Source organism: Phodopus roborovskii, unplaced genomic scaffold, assembly GCF_943737965.1.
Source record: "Phodopus roborovskii unplaced genomic scaffold, PHOROB, whole genome shotgun sequence".
In the NCBI taxonomy this organism is placed as follows: domain Eukaryota; kingdom Metazoa; phylum Chordata; class Mammalia; order Rodentia; family Cricetidae; genus Phodopus; species Phodopus roborovskii.
The window spans coordinates 17,673,923-17,681,893 of NW_026126424.1; positions in this window are offsets into that span (position 1 = coordinate 17,673,923).

Here is a 7,971-nt window from a genome sequence, read left to right on the forward strand (position 1 = left end):
GCCAGACATATTTACTTCCATAACACAACCATGTCCACAAGAACTCAAAATGACAACTGAGTATTATGTTTGTAACTTTACTAAGAAATAATTTACAAAACTTACAGAGGAACTCAAATTTAGGTCAAATTCCAACAGAATTTTCAATAAACATTTTCTACTTTTGGAACACTGGATGAACCAATTGAGAGAAAATGCAGGTCCACCTTTTCTGAAAGGGCTTAGGTTAAAAACATAGATAAGTGAACTCCAAGAACGAGAATAGTATGGTTATGTACATTTATGCTGCTCCTTAATATTCTTATTACTTAAGCCCCTTTAGTGGGGCCAAAGAGATGGTTCAACAGTTAAGAGCTCTTGCTGCTCTTCCAGAGGACCCAAGTTCAGTTCCCAGCAGCATTATGAGATGGTCACCACCATCTGTAATTCTAGCTTCAGGAGAGCTGAATGTTTGTGACTCATATTCAAAGAAGCTATTATTTTTTTATGTGCCCTTCTTATATGTTTCTCAACAGATGCCACCTAGGAGATTTAGGACAGGTAAATATGGTTAAAAATGGAAATCAGACTGAATCTTAAAACATCAATGTAGTGGGATAGTCCTTCTGTGGCACTGACCAATAAGGATCAGGATAAACAAATAGGCCGAATAGATGTTTATTCAGGGAAAAAGAACTTACAACCTAGACAGATGAACACCAGGAAATTCAACCCGATCCTCTCCTGTCCCAGTCACACCAGCAAGAGAGCTTGTCCTCGCTCTCCCTCCAACCTCTTTCCACAGGTCACCCCGCCCATGGTTCCACCCCCCAATGGGCGTGGTCAGTGCCACAGAAGGGCTATCCCACTATACATCGGTAATGAATAACTTCAAGTTAATTTGTTTTACAGCTCCTCAGTGCTTAATAATCCTCCCAATATTGCATTCTCCGCCAGTTACAGTATGGTCAAATTATTTCACATTCTAATGCTGAACAAACAATAGATACTATTTCAAAAGCTTTTATAATCTAAACTGCAAAGCCTGGGAACCACATATGGACATAAATATTTGCAACGTAACATTTAATCTGAAAGATTTCTTTTATCAAAAGTAGAATGCATTTGTTAGAATGTTATTTTTATTTAAAATCCTTAATGCTTTACTTAGGCTTCATAACATCTTCATGAGGTAAGAATGTGGCAACTTAAGTGGTTCCATTTTTAAGGTTAAGATCTGGGACAACGAAAGTTCAAATTAGGAATATAGAAACAGATGGGAAAAATGAAATCCATTACAATTGCATAATTCTGTTCTCATTATTATTTCTTTTTAAAAGATGCATCCAAAGAATACATTGTATTTTAGGATATATTGTATCTTACAGGTACAATATTAAAATAAGTAAAAATGTTAGTACTTTGAATCTTATGATAAAGGAGAGATAATATCAGAACCATGTAAAACTTCAGTGTTAAATATTCTTTCCTTGTCTCAATCTTCCCATCCCCTCATTCCCACCTATTCCCTCCTCTTCTCCCCTTATCTTTTTCCTAACTCCCTCTCCTCTTCCTCCATGCTCCCTTTCCCCTTCTCCAGGGGACCATGTATGTCCTTCTTAGGGGCCTCCTTGTTTCCTAGCTTTTCAGGCATTGTGAATTGTAGGCTGGTAATACTTTGCTCTATGTCTAACATCCATATATAAATGAGTAAATACCACATTTGTCTTTTTGTGGTGGAATTGCCTAACTTAGGATGGTTTCTTCTAGTTCTATCCATTTTCTTGTGAATTTCAGGATTCCATAGTTTTCTGATGACTAGTACTACATTGTATAAATGTAGCACATTTTCTCCATCCATTCTTCAGTTGAGTGGCAATTAGGTTGCTTCCAGGTTCTGACTATAACAAATAATGCTGCTATGAACATAGCTGAACAGATGCTCTTGTTGTATGACTGTGCATCATTTGAATATATGCCCAGAGATCTACAAGGATGAACCCAATTAACAATCTAAGCAATAGTGGAAAGGGTACCTTTAATGCCCATCCATGATAATAAGATTAGTTTATATGCCATCCTAGAGCCCTCATCTAGTAGCTGATGGAAACAGAAGCAGACACCCACAGCTAAACACTAGCAGAACTCCTAGAGTCCAGTTACAGAGAGGGAATGATGAGCAAAGGGGTCAAGACCAGGCTGAAGAAACCCACAGAATCAGCTGACCTGAACAAAGGGGAGCTCATGAACCCCAGTCTGATAGCTGGGAACCCTGAATAGGACTGACCCAGATATCCTGAATGTGGGTGTTAGTTAGGAGGACTAGGAGGGGCCTCTAGTAATGGATCAGTATTTATCCCTACTGTACAAATGGACTTTGGGAGCCCATCCCATGCAGAGGGATAATTTCTCAGCCTAGACACATGAGGGAGGGCCTAGGCACTGCCCCACAAGATATGACAGACTTTGAAGACTCCCCATGGAAGGCCTCACCCTCCTTGGGGAGCTGAAAAGGGAAGGGTTGGGGTTTGAGGGGGGAAGGTGATAGGGGAGGATGGGAGGGTGATGGAACTGGGATTGACATGTAAAACAACCTTGCTTCAAATTTAAATAAAAAAGGAAAAAATTAAAAAAAAAAAAAAACCTTTAGTATTGTGTGTGAATCTAACTGAACACTTACATACATATATCTTGGGACCACTGAGGCACAACAGTGGGTAAAGGTGCCTGCTATCAAGTCTGACAACCTGAATTTGATCCTCAGCATCTGAAAGACCCACAGAGCGTGGACCCTCATGCCCAGACTCAAGATAGGGGCTCCCCCCATCATTCATGAGAAGCAGTCTTGATGTAAAAGCATGAGGTCTTTTATACTCCAAGTCCACAGTCACGCCATGCAGGGGTAGAGGACTGAGGACCCCCAGCACAGAACTGAGGCAGTTTTATAGGGTTACAACAAAGCCTGGCTCTCTTGGCTTTGCTCAGCAATGGTTTAACCCACAGGGGAGGGTTGTCTACCAGATCCTTCCATGTAAGGATATAGGGCTTTTAATCAGGATGAGAGCCAGGTCCAGTCTGAAAAACAGTTGTCTTAACAGCTTGGATAATCTCAGAATTAAAATTTCCTTCTGGGGACCATCCAATATCTAATGCAAGCCACTCAGAAGTACACAAAGTCTGCCAGGATTACTTCCTAAACCTCAACTGACAAATTATGGGCCCGAGACTTAACTTCAGTGGTCAAGAGTCAAACTGAGGGTGGGTCATTACCATCTGTCCCACGATAAACCTGTAGACAAAGAAACACAGAACAAAAATTCATGAAACAGCAACAGATCCAGACACATGCGACCCGTCCAGTGATCAAGAGTTGAACTAAGAGGAGTTGCCACCGTCTGTCCCATGATAAAACTGCAGACAAGGTCACATCTCCAGCAAACAGGCAAAAGACTAAAACAGCCTTGGAGGAAATTTCCATTTCAACAACAGAACTGGGTCCTACCGACTGACAGAAGGAAGCTAACAACTGGGTATCCCCAGGCCTCCTATATCCACCTGGGGGTTCCCCCAGGGCAAGAGCTTGTTGTCCTCCTAGCACATCTGCCAATCACGGTCCCCTGGTCCTTACAGCCCAAGAGGACAACTGGAAACCGAAACCGAGAATGAGTTCCAGAAAACAGATAATCAGAACAGAGAAGCCAGCCAACACACACACACATACACATACATCAGAGGGGATCCCCGTACCTCCAAGTCAGTTCTCGGGTAAGAGGGGTGGTCGTGGTTTACCAGCCAAAGCACCAAATGAAAAACCCACTGGGATCCACAGTCAGGCACTACACAAGGATAGAGGACTGAGGACCCCCAGCACAGAATTGAGGCAGTTTTTACAGGGTTACAACAAAGCCTGCACATCGCGTAAACCAATCATCTCATAGCATCCAGAGCCTGAGCGGTGCAGACCAATCAATTTAAACCATCCAAGCCCATGCTTTATAGACAAATCAGTTTCCTGTAGCCCCAGAGGTCTGCATTTGCCATTCCTGTGGGTTCCTGGGTTGGGTGACAAAGCTCATGTACTCACAGGTCCTGTTGTAAATAGCAAAGAATGTGACCTTTTGCCTAGTTGCCACCAGGGGACCGGGTTTGGAATTTAAGGTATTTAGGGCTTTTTTTGACTTCTAGTTTTCTGTGGTCATGGGGGAGCTAGGCTGTATTTCTTCATCCTTTCACACACACTTGGTAGAAGGAGACAATTGGCTTCTATAAGTTGTCCTCTGACCTTCCCACATGCACCCCAGCAAATTCCTGCCCCCACACACATACAGTCAGATATCTAAACACGATCAACCAATCAACCAAATCAACCAATCCATCAGTCAATCAATCATTATATCCTGTGTGTATATTTCTACTAAATAAAAATCCCACCATGTTTTAAAGAAAATCAATGAGAAGAGAGGTTTTTGGTGTTTGTGTTTTGCTTTTTGTTGTTTTTTTGTTTGTTTGTTTGTTTTATTTTTTTCCTGAGAACCTATCTTCTGCTTTTACTCTCTTACAGGATTATAAATTTATTTTATATGAGCCTATAAAATAAAATAAAATTCACTGATCTTAGCTCTTACATAATATATCCTAAGGAAGATTTGATATGCTAATATTTCATGAAACTAAAAATGTTATGAAAGTCATAACTGGTATGAACTCAGCTAAACCACTAAGTTTGAAGGTAGATTTGATAAGTATTTGAAAACTATTTCCTTTTGTGATTGTTGTTGTTGTTTACTTGTTACTTCTAAATCACAACAACAGTTCCCTCCCTCCAGCCTTCCTAATTCCTCCACCCATCTCCCCTCTAGTACTTCTCCCCTCTTTATCTTCAGATATAGGCAGACCTCCCATGCATATCACCCAGTCAGGTTATGGTAAGTTACAATAAATCTAGGTTCCTCCTCTTTTATTAAGGCTGGATGAGGCAATCCAGGAGGGATGGGTCCCCAAAGCAAACAACACAGACAGAGACAGCCACTGTTAGGAGTCCCACTGTAACATATATGCAGAGGACTTACATCATCCCATCCCATTCAGACTCCCTGGTTATCCATTCAATCTCTGTGAGCTCCTATGTGCTCAGGTTACTTGGTTCAGTGGGTTTTCTTTACCCCTCTGGCTCCTACACTTCTTCCTCCTACTCTTCCATAGGATTTTCTTTGCTTTGAGACTTTGGAAGTATTGGCCTCTAGGTCCTGGCTCTCAGGGGAGAGGGAGCTCTCTCTCAGGGTATGAGTCTATAGCTGGGCCAGTCATTAGTTGGTTACACCCATAATTTCAGCTCCATCTTTACCCCAGCATATCTTGTAGGCAAGATAAATTTTACATCTAAGTGGCTGGGGTAGTGTTCCATTCCCTCCACTGGAGGGTATTCTTGGTTATAGGAGATGGCTGGTTCAGGGTCCGTATCCATGCTGGTAGGAGTCTTAGCTAGGGTCACTCTCTAGATTCTTCAGTTTCCATTGCTCTAGGTTTCTAACTTATCCCAGAGATGCCCCCAGATTCCATTTGTCTCTCCAAGTATTCTCTCCCTCCATCCTCCTCTTCTAGTTCACTTCCCCAGGCCACTGGCAAGGATCAAGGAGGGCTCACCATGGGGTGCATGAATCTCACTGCAAAGAGGCAATAGAATGAATATTGCCAGGGAAAACAATTTTCTTACATATTACAAACAGATTTTTTTAAAAAAAAAAAATGCTTTTATCGCTTCTTTTTTCCTCTTTCTTTCTTTTTTTTTTTTTTTTTTTGAAATCCCAAGATTTTATTGACATTTAAATAATTGGGGTTTTTGAAGATACTCCAAAACACACAAACGAGCTGGTTTGATGTTTTTTTTTTCACTATCATTCAAGAGAATTGTATCTTTATATAAAAATAACTGCCTACCTTTAGGAGAGACTAGGATTAGGACAAGATTTGCTATGGGGATTTTTACCAATCCTGAAGGAAGAGTACAGCTTAGCTACTCTTATAAAAGAGTAATTTTAAATGAGGACAGTGAAGATGGTTTGACATTGCATTGGTCAAAGCTTACTGGAATAGTTAATATTTTTGTAGTCAAAATAAATAATAAATGAATAAAATCAGAACCATGGGCAGATCCATAGAGATCCCATCAAATGCCAATAAACTTCTCATAGACATAAGGATTCTGTGTAATATGATCACATGCCACTTGCATTTATCCACATTCCTCTTCATTATTGAAGAGGATTTCAATGATTGAAACTGCATTGAAACTGGATTTCTGTGAAATTTTTAATACATGGTTAAGAATGGAGAGAAGAAAATATCAAAAGATTCTTATTAAGATTGCAAGCATCTAAGTTACAAATAAAAATATGTTTATCTGTTTTCAGAAATACATTTAAGAAAACATATCAAACAATGGCATGAAATATATAAGCAGTATGCTGTATGTATGCACAGAGAGCAACCCCATACATGTTTGAATTGGCCTAAATCCTACAACTTTACTTATATTCAAGAGAGGAAAACTTCAATAATTAATTAATTAACAACCAGGAAACAATTATTTTCTGTATGAATTCACAGTTGGAAGCAAATTTACAAGATCAATGTTTATTTACTAGTGTGGCCTTAAATGGAACTTTATTTGGAAATATAAGGTGTAAAATTTAATTATCTGGTAGTCAGAAATATTTTAATTTTACAAGCACACATGCACACACATATTTAGAAACAGTTACATAGAAATTTCAAATATAAAGTAAAAATAATTCAAAATTTTGGCAATAGATATGTGGGGGTTGGAATGAATATATAGATATGTGTTTTGTTTCATTTCTAACTGCAGAATAGAAAAAAAAATTTTAACCTGATTTGTTTCTTACTATATCTGGGCTTTCAGTTCTAAGGGACAATCACAAGGGATGTTCTTTACTCCTTGCTCTATATAGTATTAACATATGTTTGATATGAATTCCAGATATGTATTTAGACACTTCACTGTGTCTTGAATTGGGAAATGATTGTATTTTTCAAAATCTCAGTGGTTAAGACAAAAACAAAAGGGTATTTTTCAAGAAAAGCAATCAGCATGAGAGAAAATTGCAACTCTCCAGGGAAAATTCTAGGGCATGGTGGAAGAAATAGATGAGAAGAGAGCATGTGGGATCAGAAAATAAGACACTGGCAGCAGCATATGCAAATACATGCAGAATGAGAAGCCCAGAAAGCTCTTAAGAAATTTGTTCCATGGCATATTTCCTCAACCTCCCCTCCCCCATTTTAAGGAAAATTACTTAGCATGACCTCTTCGTGTTCATTCAGGAAAGTACAGACTCAAAAGACATGTTATCTGTTTTCCAAAAGACACTTCCATTCAAACAGAAAAGACATTAAATCATAGGAGTTAACAAAGTTCAGTCACACTCTCTGTTTTCTCCTAGAAGCTAGAAACAGTTTTCCTTTTCACCCAATGATGCTATCCATTAAAATTTAGATGATATTTTTTTTATCTGTATCTCTGACTACAGCTTCTTGAACTATGGTTACATTCCTTCTGAACATGCTTCTTCCATAAGAATTGTGTTAATTTACAGCTGAGTTGCTACCATTTTCATGGCGTCTTTTCACTTTAACCTGTATTTGTGTTTGTTGGATCAACTAATGTCATATTTGCTGAGAATACATTCCAAAATGTTGTGGAAAGCAGGATGTTATGGCACATACCTATGATTTCAGCATTGGTGATGAAGGCTGGATCTGCCCAGGGCTAAAGACAACCAGGACTCCCTAACAACTCACTGTCTCAAAGGTGAAAATCCTATTTTCATGAATCCTATAAAAAGTTCAATAGCCTTAGTGACAGTTTTTCTCAGGCAGACCTTTAACTAAATGAACAGTTCTACTTCTTAAAACTGTCCTTGTTAGATTTCTCAGTTGTGATAAAACATGAACCAAACCTGATTTAGAGGA